Consider the following 10,396-nt stretch of genomic DNA (forward strand, 5'->3'; position numbering starts at 1 on the left):
CGAGGCCCTAAAAGGAATGAAAGAAGATTCGGACACAGCACGTTCATTGGGTGCCCTCCAGAGTGGCAGAAGTTACAAGTCTTTTCGTCCCTTTAGAGGGGCTTCAGGTAATTCAAGATTCTCTTCTGGGGACAGATCCTTTGCCAGATCGGCTTACCCCTCCCAGGGATACCGACGTGCCTCACAATCGGCTAACCGTCGACGAAACTTCCAGTCTTCCAGAAAAAGACCATCATACCCATCGTCGTCGAGAGACAAGCAAAATAAAGATCAGCAGTGACATACCACAAACCGTTCTGGGGGGAAGAGTTTCAGCATATGTCGACGAATGGGAAAGGATAACGACGGACCAATGGGTGTTAGACACTATAAGAAACGGACACTTTCTGCAATTCAAACACAACCCTCCGCAAATTCCACCTGCGTTCACCGCTCAGTCCCATATGAAGGTACTGCAACAAGAGGTTACACTCATGTTAGCGAAGGGCGTGATAGAATTAGTTCCAACATCACAGAGAGGTCAAGGAGTCTACTCAAGATACTTTGTCGTAAAAAAGACGAACGGCAAATGGCGTCCCATTCTAGACTTACGCGATCTCAACAAGTCCTTAAAGAGCCTGAAATTCAAGATGCTCACTCTGCAGGAAGTGATCCGCGCAGTTCAAAAGGGAGATTTCCTGGCGTCCCTGGATTTACAGGACGCGTATTTCCATATTCCAATGTGTCGGAAACACAGGAAATTCCTACGTTTTGTAATAGGGCAAACTCACTACCAATTCACGGTTCTTCCTTTCGGGTCAAGACCTCCCCCAGAACGTTCACAAAATGCCTGGCTCCAGTGGCTGCCTGGCTAAGGAAGCAAAGCCACCATGTATACCCATACCTCGACGACTGGCTGGTAAGGGGATCCTCCCCAGCGTCGTCCAACACAAGTCTGCAAGCCACCATGCAGCTTCTACAACGGCTAGGATTCGCCATAAACTTCGAGAAATCCTCTCTGCGGCCATCGAGAACGCTGGTATTCTTGGAGGCACAGTTCGAGACTCAGTTAGGGCTGGTGAAACCTTCTCTCGACAGGACCTCAAGACTCATTCAACAAGCGGCCCGGCTACGGCGAAACACCAGGATCTCAGTGAGAAAGTATGTTTCGGTCCTAGGGGCCATGGCATCCTGCATCCATCTGGTGAGAAACTGTCGACTATTCATGAGGCCAGTCCAAGAATTCCTCGCAGACCGATGGACACAGGCTCAGGGATTGTGGTCGGACAGGATATCCATCGACGATGACGAGCTACGTCGGACCCTTCAGTGGTGGCAGAGTTCCCACAATCTGAACAACGGTGTGCCCCTACAGGAGCCGGAGTTTCAGAGCACCATAGTTACGGATGCGTCCCTAACCGGATGGGGAGTGCACATGGGTGCTCTCCAAACGCAAGGTCGCTGGTCTCCAACAGAGTCACTCCTACACATAAACGTACTGGAACTCAGAGCGGTACGATGGGCTTTGAAGGCGTTCCTACCACACATCAAGAGTTTGCGAGTGCGAATACTGACCGACAATATAACAGCCATGTTTTATCTGAGGAAACGAGGAGGGACACGATCAAGGACTCTTTCCATAGAAGCCCAGAAAACCTGGCATTGGGCATCGAAGCACGAAATTTCCCTCGTGGCTCATCACCTTCCAGGAGTGAGGAACTGCCAAGCCGACTCCCTCAGCAGAAGCATGGCCCAGATACACGAGTGGGAAATGGACACGGGTCACTTGAGGAAAGTGTTCGAGAAATGGGGTCACCCCCCTCTGGACGCCTTCGCGACCAAAGACAACAAGAAATGCGAGCAATTTGCAAGCAGATGGCCCCAAGAGGGTTCGGTGGGGGAGGCGTTCTCCTTCCCATGGACGGACATGTTCCTCTATGCTTTTCCCCCCATTTCCCCTCATACAGAAAACAATACAGTGGATACGCAGATACAATTGCCGGGTGATTCTAGTGACACCATACTGGCCGAGGCAACCGTGGTTCTCAGACCTCCTCCATCTATCGCTGGAACATCCCATAGCGTTTCCGAAAGTCCCGTACCTTCTATCCCGGGACAGAGGCACGGTGTGGCATCACGACCCGGACAGTCTCAACCTTACGTCCTGGCTCCTGACTTCCCGGAGTTCGGTGCTTTAGACATTTCAGAGGATTGCCAAAAAATTCTACAGGCGGCTAGAGCCCCTTCTACTAACACATCTTACTCCTATAAGTGGCGGAGATTCTGTGAATGGTGTAGAGGACAACGGGGCCAACAACCATTGTTGGTGACGCCGGAACAAGTTCTACCTTACCTGCTCCTCTTGGCAAAAAAGGGATTGTCCCCCTCATCGATAAAGGTACACCTGGCAGCCATCTCGAGGTTCACAAGGAAGAGGCAGTCGTCTCCTCTATTCAGTGACAGACTGGTAAAACACTTCATGCGGGGTTTATTTCAAGCTTTTCCCCCGGTGAAACGTTTTCCCCCGACGTGGAGCCTCAACACAGTGTTGGCAGGCTTGATGAAACCGCCTTTCGAGCCTATGGCCACGTCCGACATAAAATTCATTTTGTGGAAGTTGGCATTCTTGATAGCTATCACATCAGCCAGACGTATCTCGGAACTACAAGCGCTGGTCGTGGACCCGCCCTACCTAAGATTCTTTAAGGACAAGGTAGTCCTGGCAACTAACCCTATGTTCGTCCCGAAGGTTCCGACGGTATATCACAAACACTCATCCGTGGTTCTGCCTACTTTCTTCGCCACTCCATCATCGGCAGCAGAAAAAACTCTTCATACCCTGGACGTTAAGAGGGCTCTGAAATTCTACCTACATCGTACACAAGACATCAGGGCTACTCTGCAACTGTTCGTCGCATATGGTCCGTCGACGAGAGGAAAAGCAATCTCTAAACAGGGATTGGCTAGATGGGTCTTGTCGACGATTGCTTTTTGTCACTCTAAGGCCGGAAGGCCACTGCAAGGACATCCTAGAGCTCATTCTACAAGGTCGATGTCCTCCTCAACAGCGTTATGGGCTGGAATTTCGCTGACGGACATATGCCAAGCTGTGGCATGGTCAGTGCCCCACACGTTTACCCGCCACTACTGCCTTGCCAGGCAGCATGCAGACGAGGTGCAGATGGGAAGAGCTGTCCTGCGCCATCTATTTCAGTAAGGTAAGCTCCTCCCTGTGGAGATTCTGTTGTCTACCCTCTTAAGGGCGATATACTTTATGTGGGCAACGTTATATGACTTAACTTATCCCTACGGTAGATATGCATTGTGTAGTAGGGTGAGGATATATATTGTTACATTACATTCTCACCGCCGTCTCAAGTGTTACTGCTATACAATCTATTCTAAGCATGTGAATCCATGAAAGATCCAATGCTGGAGAAGGGAATAGTTTCTTACCTGTAACTCCATTTCTCCAGCATTGGTATCTTTCATGGATTCACATGCGCCCGCCAACCTCCCCATATGTAATGTATGTGATAAATTTAACCCTTCCTACTTTGGAGGGGCCGAAATCTGAAGGGGAGCCGCGGGGGCGGGCCTCTTATACTAGCACGGCCTGCGGAGCATGCGTAGATGGGTCCTAGAAGGACGTAGATAGGACACAAAAGTGTCAAAAGCTTTCCTTTGGAAAAGGCTATATATGTGTACCGAGGGGTCCCAGTCTGACGACGGGGAATATTCTAAGCATGTGAATCCATGAAAGATACCAATGCTGGAGAAATGGAGTTACAGGTAAGAAACTATTCCCTTGTGGTCCTCGATCAAGTCTAGTATGCGTCATTTAGAATCTGTGGCAGAGGTGATGCGTTGTCAGAATCCTAGGGTGTTGAGGGCATCGTATAGTGAGGATGCCTGGGGGTCGTTGAGGTCTCCTAGCAAGATAATTTGAGAAGAGGCTTTCATGTTGTCCTGTAGAATGTGAAGTAGGTTTTGTTCGAAATTGTGGGGCTAGTGGGCAGTAGAGGAGGTGGATGGTGATAGTGCATGTAGGAGTGGCTGAGAATTTGAGTGAGAGGATGTCGGAGGGGCACTCAAGGGTGGACTTAAAAGCTCCTTATGGGGAGGGATTCTCTCACTATAAGGGCAACACCGCCTCCTCTGGTGGACGCTCCGTCATTCCGGTAGAGGGTGTAACCCTGGAGTATGGCTAGGGATAGTGCAGGGCTGCAGGCCTTGTGAATCCAGGTTTCTGATATGGCTAGGGCGTCAAGGTTGGGTTCCGAGATGAGGTCATTGATGTCTAGTGCATGTGCGGGCAGGGAACGAGCGTTGATGAGTGCACAGTTTGAAAGGGGCTGGTTGGATATGAATGGGACAAGTGGTCCTGTGACAGGTTTGATGTTTGAATGGTGAGGTGATGGATTGTGCAGTTGGGGGCTTTGTGCTGGTTGAGAGATGTGGGTGTTGTGTGGCGGTGAGACAGTGTTTTATGGTGGTGTTGAATAGAGGGGCTGGCTTCATGTTGACTGGGGGGGGTAGTGGTAGTGTCTTGGTGAGGGGGTATTTCCTTCCTAGTACTTGAACCCAGTCTGGAGGTACCGAAGGGGGGCAGGTACAAAACTGTGTTGGTTGTACTGCTCAGTTTGGATGTTGAGCGCGCTGGGATTGGTTGGGGGTGGTAGCGTGGTAGAAGCTTGAATACTGGAGGTGGCTTGGAGGAAGTGGGGCAGTGTGCACAGGTTTGCATTTCTAGTGGTATGAAGTTTGGGGGGCTGTGGCAGTGGGGCTGCCCCAGAAGCGAGAGTGCAGTCTCTTGTACCTTAGTGCGGGCAAGTGATGAGTAGTGGCAGATAGCTTGTGTTTTCAGTCTGAGACTTGTGGATGGACTTGGCAACTTTTAGTGGGCAAATGGGGGAGGGTAATGGTGGATTGCACCCTGTGATGTGCATGTAGCGAGGAGTGCAAAGGATGGGTTTGCCTTCCCATTAGAGGTGTGATGGCTTTGTAGGGATCCGATAGGAGCGCAGTGCGCATGATGTTAGGATTGGGTGATGGGGATGGGCAGGTAGGAGACGCCTTGGTGTTGCTTTTGCAGTATGCGCACCGGCAGCAAGCTGATGATGCTTATATGCGCATGCGTGCATGCTTGGGCTTGTGGGCAATGTAGTTCATGCTGCTGGACTAGGGTAACATGAGGAGAGGGGATGGGCCTGAGGCTGGCCGTGATAGTAGGCTTGACGAGCGTCCTGTGTGGGGGAAGGCTAAGGCACAGGCTAACGCAGGGCTATCAGCTAGTTGCGATAACACGGCCGGTGTTAGCTTTATGAAATGTTGCGCTGCGTGATTATCATTGCGTCCAAGGAGGCGGGGAGCTTCCTTCTGTGCTCCGGTGGGGAGGCCCATACAGCGAGCCCTGCTCCGAGTTGGGAACAGGCTCGAGAAAGGTGCTTGGAGAAGGGGGTGGATGTTTGTTATGCAGTGAATGCGGATAGATCCACCAGTAGCTTTATTTGCGGGCTTGCAGCGAGCAGTAGGATAGGAGGATAGGTTTACAGATGCCTCTCCATGAGCCGCAGTGTGCATAACATTGGCTTTAACTACATCGGTATTGCACATCATAATATTGCCATTTAGTGGACTGGCATAAAGCAGATATGTTTGCAATGGCATTTTGTAATTACACGTTACAGGCTGTACGTTTGCATTGGAAGCTGTATTTCCTCTCATATTATCTTGCACAAGGCAATAGCTAGACAGTCTAGGGACGCAAATTAAATCAGAAACATTAATCTTGTGTAGTACATACATTAGGCAGATATTGTAGTCAATTTGGGTCTGTGCCCAGTGTTCATTGTTAGCGGTGGACAGTCCCTGTTGCGAAGCATGTGTAACTTCGCCGTCAACACAGCTGAGACCAGCGGAGACTTGAGTGTAGGCCTTCAGTGGGGGCCAGCTTCACCTGAGGGCGCACAGGGTTGGCTCCTTCAAATGGGGACGCCAGCCAATCATGGTGCTGCAGGCCTGGTGTGCACCGAGGAACGGTGGCGGCCATCTTTGATATTGCTGCTGGACCTCCGAATTCTATTTTTGCTGCTGGGCTGATGGGGTTGCAGGTCTCCCTGTCAGGACATTGAGACTGGCAGAAGTTCAGGATAGAGGATACCCACTATCAGTTCAAGGTTCTCCCCTTCGGCATTGCCTCAGCCCCAAGGGTATTAATATAGGTACTGGCGGTAGTAGCGGCTCATCTGCGCAGGCAGTCCATCCCAGTCTATCCTTACCTCAACAACGGACTCATGACAGGGAATTCATACGGAACATGCCAGACAAATACTCAGAAGGCGGTAGGTCTCCTCTTCAACCTAGGATTCTCTATCAACAAGAAAAAATCCAGTCTAAACCCCAGCCAGGTAATTCAGACGGGCTAGTTTTTCCCTCCAACGAGAGGGTCCAAAACATGCTGTTCCGGTCCCTCACTATGTAGCCAGTCACCAAGTGACCATATGCAAAGCCATGCGACTGATGGGGATGATGGCTTCCTGCGTCTACCTAGCTCCTCACGCTCGTCTGCGCATGTCCCTCATGCAAGAGTGGCTCTCGAGCCAATGGTGTCAGGCCAGCGGGGCACACTAGTGGTCGTTTCGGCAGCCTTGTTCAGTCTCTGCAGTGGTGGTCAAGGGAAAACCTTCACCATCCCCGCAGTAGAAGCCACTCTCATCACAGACCCATCTCTGGCGGGGTGGTGGGCTCACCTCCTTCAACAGACTGCGCACAGTGTGTAGTCTCCAACAGTAGCATCCAATCACACCAACCTGTTGGAACTGCAGGCAATTTTCAAGGCCCTGAAGGCCTTCCAGGCACACCTCCAGGGGAAAACAGTTCTAGTCCTCATAGTACTACGGCCATTTACTACTTAAACAAACAAGGGAGCACTACCTCTCTACGGGTGTCCAAACTGCCCCAAAACATCTGGAAGTTGGCACTCACACTACATGTTACAGGGAAAATCAGTCTTCTGGCAGACATACTCCTCAGAGACTTCCCCCTACCCGTAGAGCACGAGTGGTGGCTACAGGAGGACATTTTACTCGGCGTCTTCGCAGAATGGGGCTTCCCAGAGATCGTCTTATCGCCACTCTGGAGAATGCCCAATGCCCAGATTACACCTCCAGGTACCCACAGAACCGCTCCGAGGGGAACAGTCTTTGGATAACGTGGTCCGGGAGATTTACGCTCCTCCCTCCCCCACCCTGATTGCCCTGCTCAACAGAGTAGTGCACAAGATGCACCAAGAACCAGTCATGATAATCCTGGTGGCCCTTATGTGGGCCCGCCAACCTTGGTTCTGCCATCTCATGGCAATGTCAGTCTCCCCTCCCCGGAAGCTGCCGTCTGTCCAACATGCTGTCTCAAGACCAGGGAGAGACGTTACAGCCATGCCCTCAAACTCTCAACTTAGAAACCTGGCCCCTGAGGTCATAGAGTTCGGGCACCTTCAGCTCCCTCAGAGATGCATGGACCTACTCAGAGAAGCACGGAAACCTACCACCAGACATTACTACTCCAGCAAATGGAAGCGCTTTATCTGGTGTAATGTCAAGTGCACCATTCCTATTGATTGCTCACCTAAGGATATCGTCCTTTACCTAACTCACCTGTTAGATTCAGGACTGTTTTTCAATTCTCTGAAGTCCACTTAGCTGCGCTTTCAGCATACACCGCGTCCCAGAGCAAAGTTTCATGGTGGTAAATTCCTGTAATTAAAGCCGCTATCTCCAACCCACACCCCCGGGTGGGACCTGAATGTGATCGGACCTCCCTTTGAGCCAATGCACAAGGCTAGCCTTGAAGCACTCACCTACAAGACCGCCTTCCTAGAGGCGATCGTCACTGTAAGGAGAGTTAATTAACTGCAGGCCCTTTCAGTTCAGGACTCATTCGGCACGATTCACAAAGACAGGGTGGTTTTGCGCACACACCCTCGCTTTAAACCAGCCCATAGAACTACCCACCTTTTTTCAAAACCCCATTAACGTGGCGGAAAGAAAAGAAGCCTCCACACACTGGATGTAAGGAAAGCAGTTATATACTATCTACAAGAGACAAAACCAGTAAGAAAACAAACCAATTCTTCGTTTCAGTGGCAGCTGGTAGAAAAGGGGAACTTGTATCTAAATCAACTATTTCAAAGTGGATTGTAAACTGCATCACAGTGTTACACTCTTGCCAAGAGAGATCTGCCCTTCACGCCTAGAGCACACTCGACTCGGTGCACAGGGGCTACCATAGCATTCATTGCAAATGTTCCTCTAGATTCCATTTGCAAAGCAGCAACCTGGAGTTCTGTACACACTTTTACACAACACTACTGCCTGGATGCACACTCTAGGTCTGATTCTCAGATGGGACAAGCAGTGCTAAGACATATCTTTATTACCGTTCCTTCACACATCCCACCACCATCTCTGGGTTCTGCTCGCTAGTCTATGCACAGCATGTGATTCTAAGCAGATCCACAAGCATCAGAAGACGTGCATTACTCACCGTAATAGCATTTCTGATGATTGTATCTGCTTAGATTCACATTTGCCCACCCTTCCTCCCCTCGTGGAGTAGAAGGAACATGGACTTCTTACACCTTCTCTCTTCTGTACTCGGTCACGTGGACTATAAGGCTCCCTCACGGCAGAATAAAAATACAACCAGAGGGACCTCCACGCGTGAGGGATTTTGGGTACACTAGGCATCATGTTAGGGATAGTGTTACAGTCGCATCCATGTCGACATCCCCTTTCGATCTTCGAAAGAAAGGTGCAATACGCCGTGATTTCCGCTAGATGTCGGGCTATATGCACAGCATGTGAATTTAAGCAGATACAATTATCAGAAATGCTATTAGGTTGAGTAATGCATGTCATACATATATATCACATAATTTCTTTTTAGCTCTACATAGAGCCCTACCGTGATGCCCTCATTCCGAATTTCCTATGCCACACCCAGAAGGGGTAGAAACTATAGATTGTTTTCTTTGTGTATGTTATTAGCAGGCTCTGCGCCTGTCTCAAAGTAGTCAACCCTCCTTGTGTGGTGGCTGTAACTCTGAAGTGGGAGAAAGGAATAATGAGGGCGATCAGGATGACAGAATAAGATGAAAAAAAGTGCATGTGATTTCCATATTCTTCGCATGCCATCCCTCTGAGACAGCAGTCATTTTAGAGATGCACTTTGCAGGCCTGCCTGTGGCACAGGAACTTCTCATCCAGTTGTGAGTGAGGCCCTAGACCACTGCCAAGGAATTGTGCACATTCTGTACACTCCAAAGGACCTGCTGCTGTCTTTGGGTTCTAATAAGCCAATAGCCTAGGTATGGGTGAATGTGCACCCAGCTAGTCAGGATGAACTGGCCAAATATAAAGGATGTTTATGAACTCTAAGAGCTGTGTCCAGGCAAGTGGTGGTAGACATGTCAGTTGGCAGTGGTGTTTTGTGTGTTGTTCTAGAACAGGAATATAAGCATCTTTAAGTACCACAATCACATAGTCATGTTGCAGAAACGCCACCCAAGTCTGAGCCATAGTTTACATGTATAACGTTTTCAGGTATAGTACCCAATAAAGATCATAATGGTGCAGAATTGTTTTCAGTTCCGTGTTTTTTTGGCAATATAAGGTAATTTGAATATGTAATGGAAAATCCAACAGCTTTCCCAAAGAAATCCCAGGGATGACTTGAAGTACTTTGAAGGGGGTAGCTGGAGTGCCTGAAAATAGGGCAAAATAATTATTCACTTTGAGGATTTTAAAACCTAAACAGTATTATGGATCCAGGGCTGGTGATAAGTCAACACTCTGCCATTGACAGGGAACTAAGAGCTGATATGCCTATCTGAAAGTCAGACTGACTGTTTGGAAGCAACCTGGGTATCTGTGGTGGGAACGCTTAAAACAAAATTTACATTTTTGGGAATTGTTGCTTCCATATTGCGATTTGGCCTGGTCTGTCCAGTCCCCGAAAGCCTTAGAAGCTTCAGACCGCTGATTAAGGAGTCTTTGCAGAAGCAGAGGCTATAACATTGAATGACTTTGTGGCCACAACTTCGGACATCTATGGCAGTGGTTCAAAGTCATTTTCTGTCAAATGGCAAGTCCAGAATGTTATCTTGAGCGTCCTATTGCAGTGTAGCTGATTCTAGCCAGGTATGCCTTTTGTGCAAACCGCTGAGTTAATGTGTCAGAGTGTTGTCTTTATTAAGTCTTTGTGGATTTGAAAATGTTACAAAACCGCGTCTTTGCCTTTTGAGAGTCGGAATGAAAATTCTTCTGCAGGTTCTACTGGCAACAAGTCTAGTTTGCCCCAATTTTGAAAGTTCTAGAACTAGTAACTCTAGAAGGTTAGCATGCACTCAAAGTAATTA

This window comes from Ambystoma mexicanum, chromosome 13, assembly GCF_040938575.1.
Source record: "Ambystoma mexicanum isolate Mex_15411 chromosome 13, UKY_AmexF1_1, whole genome shotgun sequence".
Classification (NCBI taxonomy): Eukaryota; Metazoa; Chordata; class Amphibia; order Caudata; family Ambystomatidae; genus Ambystoma; species Ambystoma mexicanum.